A 14,095-nucleotide genomic window follows, 5' to 3' on the forward strand; every position below is an offset into this window, starting at 1 on the left:
CCGCTCTCTTCACTGCCTCTAACTCACTGCTGAAAGCCTGCCTTCTTTGCCTCTGCAATGTACCAGCAGAGAACACCAGCCATGGGGGCTTGGAGGTGCTCAGGTCTGACAGGGAAAATCCCAGGGTGCCCGGAAGGGATGGAGTTGATGGGCACGGATCAGAGCAGGGCCCAGCAGAGCGAGCTGGCAGAGGAGGAGAGACAGCCTGGGCTGTGTCTCTGCACCATTAGCTCTCCCCGTTCTGTTTGTCCCCTGCTTGCCAAGGCAGTGATGTCAGTTTGGGAGATCTGGGGTGGGGAGGGGCAGCTGAGTCCCCACCAGCTGCTCCAGCTGCTGCTGGATGGCAGGGGTTGGGGGGGGTCTCCTGGGCTCATCAAAAAGCCTCTTCAGGTGCCAGTAAATGCACCCCCAGCCTGTTCATGGCTGCATGGCCGTCCTCTGCTGCTCAGAACTCATCACCTCTTGCTGCTCAACACGCCCAGCCTCTTGGAGACCAAGAGAACCAACCCCAGGTGCCTCTGTGAGGCTTCTGAGGCTCTCCACCAGGACGGGGGTCCCCAGCCACTTACTTCCCTTTTACATCAGGGTATAACATACACGCAGGAGACCGGGGTTCGATCCTGGGAAGATCTCCTGGAGAAGGGAATGGCAACCCACTCCAGTCCTCTTGCCTGGAGAATTCCATGGACACAGCAGTCCATGGGGTCACAAAGAGTCGGACTCAACTGAGTGATTAACACTTTCACTTTCATAACATACACACAGGAAAGGGCTTCACCTCAAAGCTTCATCTCATCTCTAGCTCAGGGAATTGTTACACAGGCATATGCCCTGCTGCCCACTCCACCCAGGTCAGGATATAAAGCATTTCCAGTATCCCATGAAGTTTCTTTCCACCAAGAGGAAAACGTGATTCTGACTTCTAAATCAACTTAGACTAGTTTTTCCTGTCTTTGCTTTGCACACAGATAGGACCATGTTTTCTGCTTCTGGCTTCTTCCCCTCAGCACATCTGGGAGATTTGTCTACGTGGTGGCATATGACAACGGCCCATCCCTTTTCATTGCTGTGTAGTACTCCACTGCCTGGATCAATGTGCTTGTTTATCCATTCTCCCACAGAGGGACACTGAGGGGAGTTGTTTCAAATCTTTCACAGTGACAAATGAAATCACTTGTAACTTGAGCGTTCGTCTCTTTCGGGGGTACCCTGTTTGGAGCTCCAGGGAGACAAATAGTCAGCTGGTTTGAGGCTGCCCATGTGGGTTTGCTCAAGTCACTGTGACTACATGCCACCCGCTTGGGGGTCTTTAAAGAGCAGACGCTAATTCTCACACAATTCTAGAGGCTGGACATCTGAAGTCAAGATGTCACCTGGACCTTTGTTAAGAATAATAAAGCTACAACATAAGGAACGCTTCAAATGGTGACATGATAGAGTCGCCCTGGAGCTGGGCTCCTGGCATCGGAATCCCTTCTGCCACTTACTGGTGGGGGAACCCTCTGCAAATCACTGCCTCTGTCCCTCAGCTCCCCATCTCCAAAATGGGGGTGACAACAATTGTAGCCACATTTTAGAGTGTTTGTGAGGCTTAGACGAGTTAGAACTGGCACGATGTACGTGAGACGGGAGGGTGATGGTGACTGCGTGCTCAGCCCCTCACATGGATGTTGGTCTTTGTCACATTCATCCAACAATATTTGCCAAATGTCTGTGGCAAGCCAGGTGCGGTGCTGGGCTCTGGGCAGACAGTGGTGAGCAATCTAGGTAGGCGTCATTATTGCCCCCATTTTACAGGTGAGAAGATGGAACCCTGGATAGGCTAAGGACTTGAGGCCACATAGCGAGAAAGCAGAGACGCTGGGATTTCAGACCAGACAGTCTGTACTCTGGACCACTGTCCTTTATTGCCTTTTTTATCTGCAGCCCTAAGACCCAGAGTCCTGGAACTCTGCCCTGAGCCTTTGTTGAAAACTTGGAAACAATTTCAAAGCAGGTGTCTCTTCCTTTATTAAGGCCTCCTCGGGAAGACATGAAAATTTGGCTCTGATCAAATTAGGCCCATGTTGTGATATAACTTTCTATATTCACCATAAAGCTAATAAACTAATAAATTAGACAGAATGAAAATATCATTGGGCAGGACTGCGCACTAGAGCAGGGCTGTAATTACTCTCGCGGCCGGGGCCAATTCCTCAGATTTCGCCTTGGCCAAGTCTCCTCAGCTCACCGTGTCCCTAATAAGGCATAACTCACTCTATAAACGTTAAATTGACTTATTTATTTTAAATTGCAGTGGAACTGAAAACCACCTTGATAAACCTATTCTCACGCATCTGCCTTCTCATGAACATGGCCCAACGATTTTTTTTTTTAACAAAGAAACTATCTGATCTGTTTCAGGCTTCCCCATCTTCCCGCCCAGCCTGGCTGACCCTCCCTCACCGTGATTCCAACTTTAGAGATTTGACTCACCACCCCCCGGAGGCTAGCGGAGGTCGTCTTTTATGTAGAAAGACGATTCATGTGGAATTAATAGTAATTTTGGTGCTGACATTTACAGAGTGTGCATGACATGGCTACCCTGTGTTGGGTCCTCTGCTATGACCTCCGTACACTTGGATGTGTTTAATCCTCAAACATAAGCTGTGAGGGCCATCACTATGAGCTGCTTTTTGCAGATGATGAAACAGGGGATCCGAGAAGGGAGGTGACTTGCCCGGGGCCACGGAGAGAATGACTTGGAGCAAGGCTGAGGTGCAGGCGGGGTGGTCTGAGGCCAAGCCTGGGTTCTTACCACCATCCTCTCCCACCTCTCAGCGAGCCCGCACCAATGCTGAGGGCACATCAGGCCTGCTTGGGCAGCTAGGAATTCTGGCAAAATTCTGGAATTTTGTTGTCAAAACAGTTCTTTATTTTTTTATTTTGATGCCATTTATTTCTGTAATTTTTATATATTTTTTAACTTTTAAATTTTCATGCAATTTTTAAAGGTTACTTTCCATTTATTATAAATGTGGGCTGTATATTACTACAAATTACAAAATAACGGCCATATTCCCCATGTTGAACAATACACCCTTGAGCTTGTCTTACACCCGCTTGGAAGGGGTGTACCTCCCTTCCCCACCCCTATATCTCCCCTCCCGTCCCTCCCCACTGATAACCACATTTGTTTTCTGCATCTGTGAGTCTCCTTTTTCTTGTGATATTCACAAGTTCGTTGTATTGTTTAGATTCCACATATAAACAGTACCCCACAGCATTTGTCTTCCTCCGCATTTTCACTCCTCTAAGGCCATCTATGTTGCTGCAAATGGCAAAATTTTGTTCTTTTTTTATGCCTAAGTAGTGTTCCTGTGTGTGTGTGTGTGTGTGTGTGTGTGTGCACATTTTCTTTATCCATTCATTTGTTGATGGGTACTTAGGTTACTTCTGTATCTTGGTAATTGTAAATAATGCTGCTATGAACTTTGGGGGCATGTATCTTTTTGAGTTAGTGTTTTATTTTTTTTCTTTTCAGATATATACCCAGCAGTGGAATTGCTGGGTTATGTGGTAGTTCTAATTTTAGACTTCAAGAAACCTCTATACTGTTTTCTAAAGTGACTGCACCTGCTTACATTCTTCCCAGCAGAAAACACATTTCTTGAGCGGCAGGAGGCACTCACACCTGAGGAGGGGGAGCTGGTGAAGGCAGAGGTCTGGACAGGCAGACAGCATTACTGGGGGCCCGGGAGTGCACAGGCGTTTATCTGGTTTTCTTGATGGAGATGCAGGCTTGGGCAGCTTACCAGAAACCGTGACGGGCTGGGGAGAGGCAGATGGCAGATAAAGACACAGAATAGACGTGTAGAGGGCACAGCGGGGCCCAGAGGCCAGGCGCTGCATCCAGAGACCCGTGGCTGAAGCGAGGGCCAGGAGTGCGGGCGAGCTGGGCAGGAGGGATCCCAGCATCAAGGCCAGGCGCCCTGGTCCACCTGCCATCCCCCAGGCTGTTCCCTCCACCCCGAGGTGACCGCACTGCTTCAGCCAAGAGCTGTCCGTGAGCTGACGTGAGCCGGCCCGTCTGGACCCACTGGATCCAAGACAAGAGGGGACGCTGGCTCGGGCAGGAAGTGTGGGATCCGGGGTTTGACAGGGCCTCCCTCCCCAGGGATGAACTGGGATTGGCCCAGGTCCTGGGCAGGTATGCCACCTCCCTGAGGCCAGTTCCTGGCGTTTAAACTGGGAGTGGTGATGCCTACACACAGGGGCTTTTCTACAGAACTGATGCTCAGCCCTTTATCCAACTTGGCTCTTCAGATGCCTCTCGGGCAAATTAAACTCTGACTAGACTCAAGCGGTCCCCTCTGGGCCGCCCCTAGTTGCTTGTTTATTAAAGGACCCTGGCATCACTAGCGGCTGGAAACTCGGGAATTACCCGCATGCCCCTCCCTCCGTCCCTCTCCAGGTGCGATCAGACACCATATCCCATGCCTAACGCCTCCGGAATCGGGTCCAAGACAGTTCATCTCTATTTCCCTAACTTGACCGAGTCACTGGCGCGTCTCATCTGACACCACTGCAACAGGTCCGAAACCACTCTGTCCATCCCCGCACTCAGCCTCCCCTTCCTGTTCTCTGCTCGGCGGGGCCAAAGGTGCAGACGAGCCGAGCCGCGCCTCCATCGTCACGCTCCCGTGACTTTCTCCAGTGACTGCCTCTGTTCTTGGGGAAAAAGCCAGACTCTTGAACGTGTCTGGGGGGTCACAGCCAGACCCCCGCCTGCACGCCCTTCTGCGCCTTGTGTTGCTGCCGCCGTCTCCCTGGGTCTTCCCTCACCTCCTTAGCGACCGTCACCCTCTCCCCCCAGGTCCTTTACACTCTAGTTCCCCTACCTGGAGCCCCTCCATCCGCCTCCCCCGCCCGACCCCTCCTGCCCTTCTTCTTGCCTCTGCATTCACGTCCCTTCCTCGGAAAGCCGTTCCTGCTGTTCCCCTGCAGGTCCTCCCGCTGTCCGTTCTAGGACTGCCCTAGATGCCTCCTGAAGTTCATCACACTATCTTTTTGATTTTTACATTAATTTTTATTGGCGTATAGTTGCTTTACAATGTTGTGTTAGTTCCTACTGCACGGCAAAATGAATCAGCGGAATGTATGCATGTGTCCCCTCGTCTTCATCACACAATTAAATGGGCTTCCCTGGTGGCTCGGGTGGGAAAGAATCTGCCTGCAATGTAGGAAACCTGGGTTCAGTCCCTGGGTCGAGACGATCCCCGGGAGAAGGAAATGGTAACCCAACTCCAGTATTCCTGCCTGGGAACTCCCATGGACAGAGGAGCCTGTCGGGCTATAGTCCACGGGGTCACAAAGTCCATGGGGTCACTATTACAAATACGTGTTAATTAAACACATACTTAGATGGTTGGTTCCAAGCCGGCCTGGAACACTAGGAAGTAAGGTCCGTGAGGACAGAGATCGTGCCTGTCCTGGTCACTGTTGTCTGTCTATCTGCCATTGAGGGGAAGATGTGGACACTCGATGAAGAATAGTTGGATGCATGGACAAATGGATGGAGGGATGTTTGGACGGATGAGTCAATGGATAGTTGGATGGATGGATGGATGAACTGGCGGGTGGATAGGAGGATGGATGGGTGATGGATAGATAGAGAAATGGATGGATACACTGGAGGTTTAATGAGATTCTGTATAGAAGCCCCCAGCATAGGCACAGAAAAGTCATTCGGAGTCTGTCAGGTTGGAAACACAAATCCCTGCCACACTCCAGTGTAGGGACTCCCCCTGGCCTCTCAGGCTCACTTTCTGGAAGGCAGAGCCCCTGATGGGAAACCACGACCCACAGCCAGTCTGAGACAGGGGTGTGACAGAGGGCAATTGGGGTCCTCATCCGGTGCCAATGTCTGGGTCCAGGCTCTGCCAGGCAGTGATGCAGAGCAGGGGCAGGAGACCCGGGGTTCTGCCAGGGCAGAGCTGTCATCGGTGCCGCCCTCCCTGCAGGCAGGGTCGCCCCCGGTGCCGCCGAGCGCCAGTTCCGGAGCTGATCACTGAGGAGCAGGGTCTCCCCTGCCGGGCTCGGCCCCTCAGCACCTTCCAGAAGCCTCGGCTGCCCTCCTCCCCCCGGCTCAGACACCGAGAGGGTCCTTCTCCCGCTCGGGGCTCCACAGACGCTCTTCCATCGGTTTTTCTCTCTGACCTTGAACCCCGACATTAGCAATTCTCTCACGACCTCGTGTGGACGCCGCCCCTCCGCCTCACACGGGGGCTCTAGTCTAAGTCCCGGTCTCAGTCCTCCCTAGGATGCCAATCCCTCCAGGTGAGGCCTTGACTTGATCTTGCGTCTTGCATCGCTGGTGGAAGAGCCAGTCCTTCAGTGTGACCTCGGGCGTGTTACTTAACCTTCCTGTGCTTCAGGTTCCTCAGCTGTTAAACAGGAATGTCCAGTTCAGTTCAGTTCAGTTCAGTTCAGTCACTCAGTCGTGTCCGACTCTTTGCGATCCCATGAACCGCAGCACACCAGGCCTCCCTGTTCATCACCAACTCCCGGAGTTTACTCAAGCTCACATCCATTGAGCCGGTGATGCCATCCAGCCATCTCATCCTCTGTCGTCCCCTTCTCCTCCTGCCCCCAATCCCTCCCAGCATCAGGGTCTTTCCCAATGAGTCAGCTCTTTGCATCAGGTGGCCAAAGTGTTGGAGTTTCAGCTTCAACATCAGACCTACCAATGAACGCCCAGGACTGATCTCCCTTAGGATGGACTGGCTGGATAACGGTCTATAACACACGGACAGCACGTAATGCAACCACAGAGCTGTTTTAGGGGATTAGATGAGAACACGGGCGAAGCGCTCGGATCAGCTTCTGGCACAAACAGGAGCTTTGTGTGACCTACTGTCATACACCAAAGAGAGCCTGAGCGCCAGCGTGCGCCCAGGACGTTCTGGGTTCTAGGTCCAGGTTCACAGTTAGCCTTAGAGGACAGAGCCCACCTTGGTTCTGTTTTGCAAAAGTGGTGACATCTCTCTCTGCTGAGTGTGACCTCGGGGGCAGGGGTCACATAACCACACTGAACCTTGGACGTCCCGAGAGTACAGTGTCTGCCCCTACTCGTCCGCTGGGCATTAGAGATGGAGTTAGCAGAGGGCTTAGAACCAGTACGTTCTCAATGGCTAGTGGTTAGTACTGTTCATTCCAGATCAGCACCTCTACTCCGAGGTCTACGAGCAGAGAAAACATCCCATCCTTCACCAAAACCATTATCTGCTCCTCAGCTGCATCTTGGGAGGCAGGTGTTTTGCACTTGATTTTACGGATTACAGACAGGAGCACAGAGAAGGTAAGCAACCTGCCGAAGGTCACGGTGCTTCCAAGCGGCCGCTGAGATCTGACCACATGTCTGTGGGATGCTACCATCCCACTCTTGTTACTCAGCCGCTCCTTACCTCCGAGAATCAGGACCACCAGATCCCACAGACCTCAAAGCCAGGACAAAGCCTTGAACACCCAAAATCTCATTTGAAAAAGTGAAATGTCTTGTTTGGTCTTGCGTGTCGTCAAGAGCAGCATCTTCTCTCTGTGTGTACCCCAGTGACGTCGTGTTCCTGGGACTCCTGGCCCTTTTCCCTCCCTCACGCAGCCTCTGGGTGGGACGAATCCACATCCCTACCCAGGTATCTCAAAGCACAGCAGAGGAGGGCTGTGTGATTGGAAGAAGCATAAACACCGATATCACTGACAGGGATCAGAACGAAAATGCAGCTACAGCAAAAGCATTGCCTTAAGTAAGCATGTCCTGTGTGTCGTCTTGCCCAATCCTGGCAAAAGCCCGGAGGAAAGGTACTGTGACCGTCCCCGATTTTAATGGGGTGGGGATAGAGGCACAGAGCCGTAGAGTGACTCATGTCACACAGCTAGTAGGTGGAGGAGTTGGGATTCAAAGCCAGACTGCAGTCTATGCTGTCGGCATCACCATCCTTGGCATCCAGAGTGTTGAGGCAGGCACCTGTGGTGGGTCTGGAGTGGGCACGGGGAAAGTGACCCGTCACACGGAAGAACTTCCTCAGAGCCCGGCGACTGAGGCGTGCTGACCATAGCCGGCTCCTCCCAAACCAGGACCGTGGGTCACACCACACCCAGGCGTCTGTTGGCATCTCCTTGGGCGAGCGTAGCTACTGTTCCATGACATTAGCGCGGGCGTTGCCCTTGGCCCTTCCTCCCAAACCTGGGTGGGCGGACAGCTGCATCTTTCTTCATCCACACTTTCCCAGCACCACCACCAACACCTCCTCCTCACACTGGCGACCAGCAGAAGGAACAGATGGTGGAAGCTTTGGTTTAGAGTGATGCATTCGTGAACATTCACCAGACCACTGCTCACTTCTGCGGGCTTGACTCCGCTGTTATGGGTGTGTGTGTGTGTATGTTTGGTTAAGCAGGACTGTTTCTGTCTCAGCCTTGTTGAGAATCCAGGATGCTTATTCCAGAATCTTAAACCCAGTGGGGCTTGGAGTGGGATCTCCTCCCTGCAGGTGGCTGTCACGGCAGGACCAGCTCTGAGCATCTGATGGTCCCCGCTCTGCCCCTCCCTTCCACCTTCAGCTTCCCCTGTAAGTCCTTCTTCTCATGGGATCTCACTCAGAAACCAGGAATCATAGCTCAAAGCCAGCAATAAACAAGTTCTGTTGACTCACCCTGAGATTTTTTTTTAATTAAAAAAAAAAAAAGCTCAAAATTAAATCAATGACAAACATTTGAAAATCAGATTTCACATACAAATCTTTATTTCTGACTTCTCTTTTAAAAATGATGATGTGGCCTTTTTATTTTTACCAGTTATTTCCAAATTATAGCAATTGACTGCCTTCAGTAGTAGCTAGATTTAAACCAAGGAATGACCACTTTTTTCCCCATGGTGCACACCACTCTCTGGGGCCTGAAGCTGTATCTATTGGTATTAGTGTTGTGGGTACATGCCCTAAAAACTCAAAGTAAACGTGTCTTTAATTAAAAGGGTTTTCTTGGTGGCTCAGCTGGTAAAGGATCTGCCTGCAATGCAGGAGACCCCGGTTCGACCCCTGGGTCAGGAAAATCCCCTGGAGAAGGGATAAGCTCCCCACTCCGGTATTCTTGGGCTTCCCTGGCGACTCAGACAATAAAGAGCCTGCCTGCAATGCAGGAGACCAGATCCCCTGGGGGAAGGGAACAGCTACCCACTCAAGCATTCTTGCCTGGAGAATTCCTTGGACAGAGGAGCCTGGCGGGTTACAGTCCATGGGGTCGCAAAGAGTTGGACATGACTGAGCATCTGTGACAAGTTAGTCAAAGGTTTAGTCTTCTTTCTCCCAGAGCCCCATGTGATGTCTCCAGAGCACACAGGGTGTCCCATGGTGTCAGGGACCCAAGATCCCGCACTTCCGATGCTCTTGTGTATGACCCCCTTCTTAACTTTGCCTCAAAGTCTGAGAAGGCTGCTCCAGCTCCAGCCCTTGGGACTACATTCCAACCAGGAGGAAGGGGGAAGTGAAAGAAGGATGCGCTTCCTCCCTTAAGGTCCTTTCAGGAAGTTACATGGAACCCCATCACTGACATCCCACTGGTCAGAATGTAGTCACATGGTCACATCTGCTGCAAGGGTGACTGGGAAATGTAGTCTTTATTTCGTGCAGCCACGTGTCCAACCACTAGGGTTCTTCTATTACTATGACAAGAGAAGAGCTGTTGAATTGCTGAACTTTCTCACACAGACCATAAGCAAGCTTGTGGAGAGGAGGCCTTGTCTTTGCCTTTGTCTCTGAGCTCCTGTTACTTCACTGGTAATTAGCATACATCTCATCTCATGGAGTTGCTCTGAGGAATTCACGAGGAGATGATTGCTTTGTTAAGGCCTGTCTCCCCCTACTAGACAGAACACCAGCTCCACGAGGACAGTGATTTTTGTCTGCATTGGTCACAGCTGCACCTAGGGCAGCCGTGTCTAGCCGCACCTAGGAGAGGCCCCGACACACAGTAGGGACTCAGCAAAAATATACTGAATCAGTGAACAGATGTGTCTTGAATGTCATCTGTGCGAGGCACTATGCTGTGTATGGGACGGAGCAGGCAACGAGATGCCTTCCAGCTTTCACATCCCCATGGCATCGAGCCCAAAGCTGAACACACTAAGATAAATACCTATTACCTTGGATGAGATCTCGGTGCCAGCCAGAGTCCGGGCGTTTTAATTTTGTTTTGACAAAGAGGCTGATGGGAGAGGCTGGCGTCTCCGGGCTGCAGGCAGCCCCAGGGCGCCCCGGCCTGACCTTCCCCACTCTCAGCCCCCACGTCGTGCAGGACAGTAAAACATAATTGGCTTGCCCTACTTTTTAAGAGAATCCAGATTGAAGAATTGGGTTTTTTGGTGGGCTGACCTGTTTAAGAGCCTTAAGAGGAAGCTGGGAGTTTCAATTTTCCACTGCCAAAGCAAGGCTGTTTTTAGCTCAGCTTTGATGAAACAGCGGGAATCGGGTTCGGCCCTGGGTCACTCATCAGCTGACCTGGTTGGGAAAGGCCTCCTGAGGGGCCCAGGGCTCAGCTGCAGGTTTGCAGGGAAACAGGAGGTTTGTTTTATTCAAACGGAGTAATTGGTCCTGCTTTGAAGCAGCGCCAGGGCCGTCCTGAAGGAGACAGGGAGCGTTAGGCCACGCTCAGATGCTGGGCCCTCTTCACAGGCTCCCAGAGCCAGGCAGACCTGAGTCTCCACCCCAGCTCGTTCAGGCATTAGCTGTGTGACCTTAGACAAATTGCTTGCCCCCTCTGGGCCTCAGATTCCTAGGCTGTTCAACAAAGCTTGTCATTTCGATCCCCCTGGGCAATCGTAGGTCCGACGACAGAAGGTCCGTGGACCGCCGCGTCCATCGCGGACTTTGAGGCTGCCTCCCCAGACTCTGTCTCTGCAGGAAGCCAGGCTGATTGACAGCCACAGTTGGGGGGGCGGGGGGCAGGCCGGCTCCAGCCCCAGCAGGTGAGGTTTCTCCGAATCACAGTGCTTTGGTGTGCCATCTGCTTCTCTAAGGGTCAAGAACTGTCTTTGAGCCTCTTTTCCGATCCTTTTGTCAAACTGTGGTTGAAGAGATTGGCCTCTGGGCCACTGCGGTCCCATATTAAAGGGACCCATGTGATGGATTCTTGCTGGAGTTTGCTTCCAGGAAAAAGTTGTCCCTACAGATGAGGCGATCTGATCTTGGTCACCAGAAGGTGCAGACGGGCCGTGCACCCAGGGACCTATGCTGCTTCCTGCGGCTGTCAGGAGGCCCAGAGCAGAAATCATTGCTCTAGAGCCTGACCCTTCTCCAGCCTGAGGGAGTGGGTTTCCATCCTGCCGCTGATTTGCTGCCGGGGGGAGCGAACTTGCAGAAGCCCAGAACCCGGAAAGGTAACAAGCATGTGCATTCCAGACATCTTCTCTGGAGCCTGACTGCCAGCGTATAAGCCGCAGCTCCGCCATCCTTTGGCTGTGTGACCATCAACAAGGTCTAAACAACACCCCTGTGCCTCAGTTTCCTCTTCTGTGAACTGGGCTGATGATACTAGTACCCAGCTCATGAGGTTGTTGTGAAGGCCGATCTTTACTGATGGGGAAACCCAGGCACGGATGTGAAGTTGCTTGTCCCAGATCCGTCGACTATAGCACGTTAAGGCTGGGGGCGTCTGACACTCGGGAAGCTCCATTATTATTGCTACTACTATTTTTCTTATTTCAGGGGGCTTCTGTGAGGGTTGAAAGGGGTCTTCCATGTGCCTCCCACGGGGTCTTGCACACAGTAGGTGCTCAATGAACCACTGCCGTGCAAAGATGAGTGAGGCACACACTCCTGAGGCGCTCTCGGTCCCGTGGGCTGACTCTACCTCACCCACAGTAGGGGCGCAGCCGTGTTCATTGAACACGGTCAGAGTGGTCACTGATGCCCAGAAGTGCCTGCGTCCCTGGGACAGCCACGGTCCACACCTGCCCCCTCCTGCTGAAGGCAGGCTTGTTTGCAATGGGCTTGGCGTCGTCCTGATGTCAGCTGTCACCCACTGCCGGTACAGAGGCAAAGCAGAGATTCTTGTTTAAAAGCAAAGTGCCCACAGGGATGGAAAGGAGGCAGACAGCACAGCCCCGTGGCCTCGGCCTTTCTGCCTGCCTTCTAGTTGCCTCACTGCCCAGCTTCCATGGTCCGAGTTCCCTTTGGCCCGTTGCCTGGGTTCTAGTTCCCTACTGCCCAGCATCCTTCTCCACGGGGCATACATCCCACGCCATGTGCTTGCAGGGCCTGGGGTGGCAGCGTGGGGTGGAGACGAGGTGGAAGGACCATCCTGAACCCTCGGGCCCTCCCGCCCTTGCCCGTCTCCCAGCCCAGACCCTGCGTTGAGCGGGCTGACCGTGAGGGGCTAAATGGATCAATCAGGATGTGGAGGAGAGAGCAGTTTCCATGGCAGCGGCAAGAGGCTAGAGAAGAGAGGCCAGGAGCGGAAGGGGAGGGGAGAGAGCGGGAGGGGTCAGCACGGGAGGAGTGGGGAGGGGCATGCCGCAGGCCAGGGGGGCAAGGATGGGGTCAGCGGAGAGACGGGGAGCTGGGGCTGGGGCTCGAGGCCGAAGCTCAGGGCAGCAGCTGAGCAGGGTGGAAAGGGCCAGGATGGACGGCACGGTGACCCCCACCTTCCACCAACCGGGCATCAACAAGGCCGGAGAGCAGGGACCAGTGATTCTAAATGTCATCATCCTGCATCCCGGTTACCAACTTCCCGGGCATCCCAGGCTAGGATCCCTCCATCTAGAAGGTTCCTTGAGAATTCATCTTTGGAAGATAAAATTTGGTTTCCCACAGTCTTTTTCCCACCTTGGAAACAGGTCACTCCCCACTGGCCTACTGGGAAATCCCGGCTGCCTTCTCTGGAGCACCCCTCTGGGCAGGAATGAGGGGGCTTCCACAGTGACCTTGTTCCAGCCTCAGAACAAAAGGCTCGCTGAGGCGGTGATGCAGAGGCCAAGGAGCAGCGAGGCAGGCAGGGGACCCCGCGGGGGACGAGCTGTGTTTGGATAAGCACCCGCCTCCCCCGCACCTTCCTGTCCACAGCACAGGGTCCCTTCTCGATGAGATGCTAGAACCGAGCAGGGTGTGGCTCGGGGTGAGCCAGCGGGAGGCAAGCCGCTTCCCTGGGAAAGTCAGCAGATGGGCAGGGTGGGGTCTCACAGGTCCTCACCCTCAGTGTAGGGAGGGGCTGTCCCTCTGCAGCACTTGGACCCTAATTTTAATGCCTTAATGCTCACAGGAGGGAATTGCTCATACACAAATCTGGGCCGGGAGCAGGGCCCAAGGTGGGTCTGAGGTCCCTGGATGGGGGGTGGGGGAAGACCAAGGCAGGGAGGGGCTGGGAAGGGCGCCAGCCTGTTCTGGAGCTTCTCCCCTTGCCCCCCTCCTCTATCATCCCCCCTCGAACCGCCAGCCCCGCCTCTGATTGGAAGCCACAGACGTTTCATCCCCACTGAGAGGTTTTATGATGGAAACCATTTTCAGGTTGAAAAGGGGGATGAAAACCACGCTCATGACTTTTTAAAGGCTCTGGGGGAAAAAAAGAGTTTAGGCGGTTTCTGGAAAGAAGGGGAAAACACACAAGGAAAACAGGAATACAGCTCTCAGCGCTGAGGGAGGGGCGCCCGGGACTCTCCCAGGCCTCCTGCCCAGGGTCCCTCTCCCTCCCAACCCCCGGTCCCCAGGGCCCCTCCAGCTCGAGACAGCCTGTTCACCTCTACCTGGGGCTGCTCAAGTTCCCCAGGTGAGCCCGCCACTTTCAGACTGGCCAACCCTCGACTGGCTCCTCGGCCCGAGCGGCTGTCTGGAAGCCGGGTCCCCAGCTGTGGGCTTCTGGCCCCTTGGAGCGGTTCTGACGGTCCTTCTCTGACTTGGCTCGGGGGCGCGGTTGGACCCACACTCTCCAGCTCTGCGTTGTAAAACTAGCACCCGATTTTTCCGGCTCTCTGAGACCCTGACTCATAGAGCCTCTGGCGATCACGTGCTAGTTCAGTGAAAACCTATTCTGCCCCCCCCCACCCCCACCCTGCGGGGGCTCTGTA

The 14,095-nt window shown here is 53.5% G+C and overlaps 1 protein-coding gene across 1 annotated transcript in view; it reads left to right on the plus strand.

The window, feature by feature from the left end:
- The window catches only part of IGSF21 (immunoglobin superfamily member 21), a 271,838-nt gene that overhangs the window by 202,624 nt on the left and 55,119 nt on the right, over positions 1-14,095 (plus strand). The gene's annotated exons all lie outside the window — the stretch shown is intronic.

Source organism: Muntiacus reevesi, chromosome 3 (genome assembly GCF_963930625.1).
Source record: "Muntiacus reevesi chromosome 3, mMunRee1.1, whole genome shotgun sequence".
Classification (NCBI taxonomy): domain Eukaryota; kingdom Metazoa; phylum Chordata; class Mammalia; order Artiodactyla; family Cervidae; genus Muntiacus; species Muntiacus reevesi.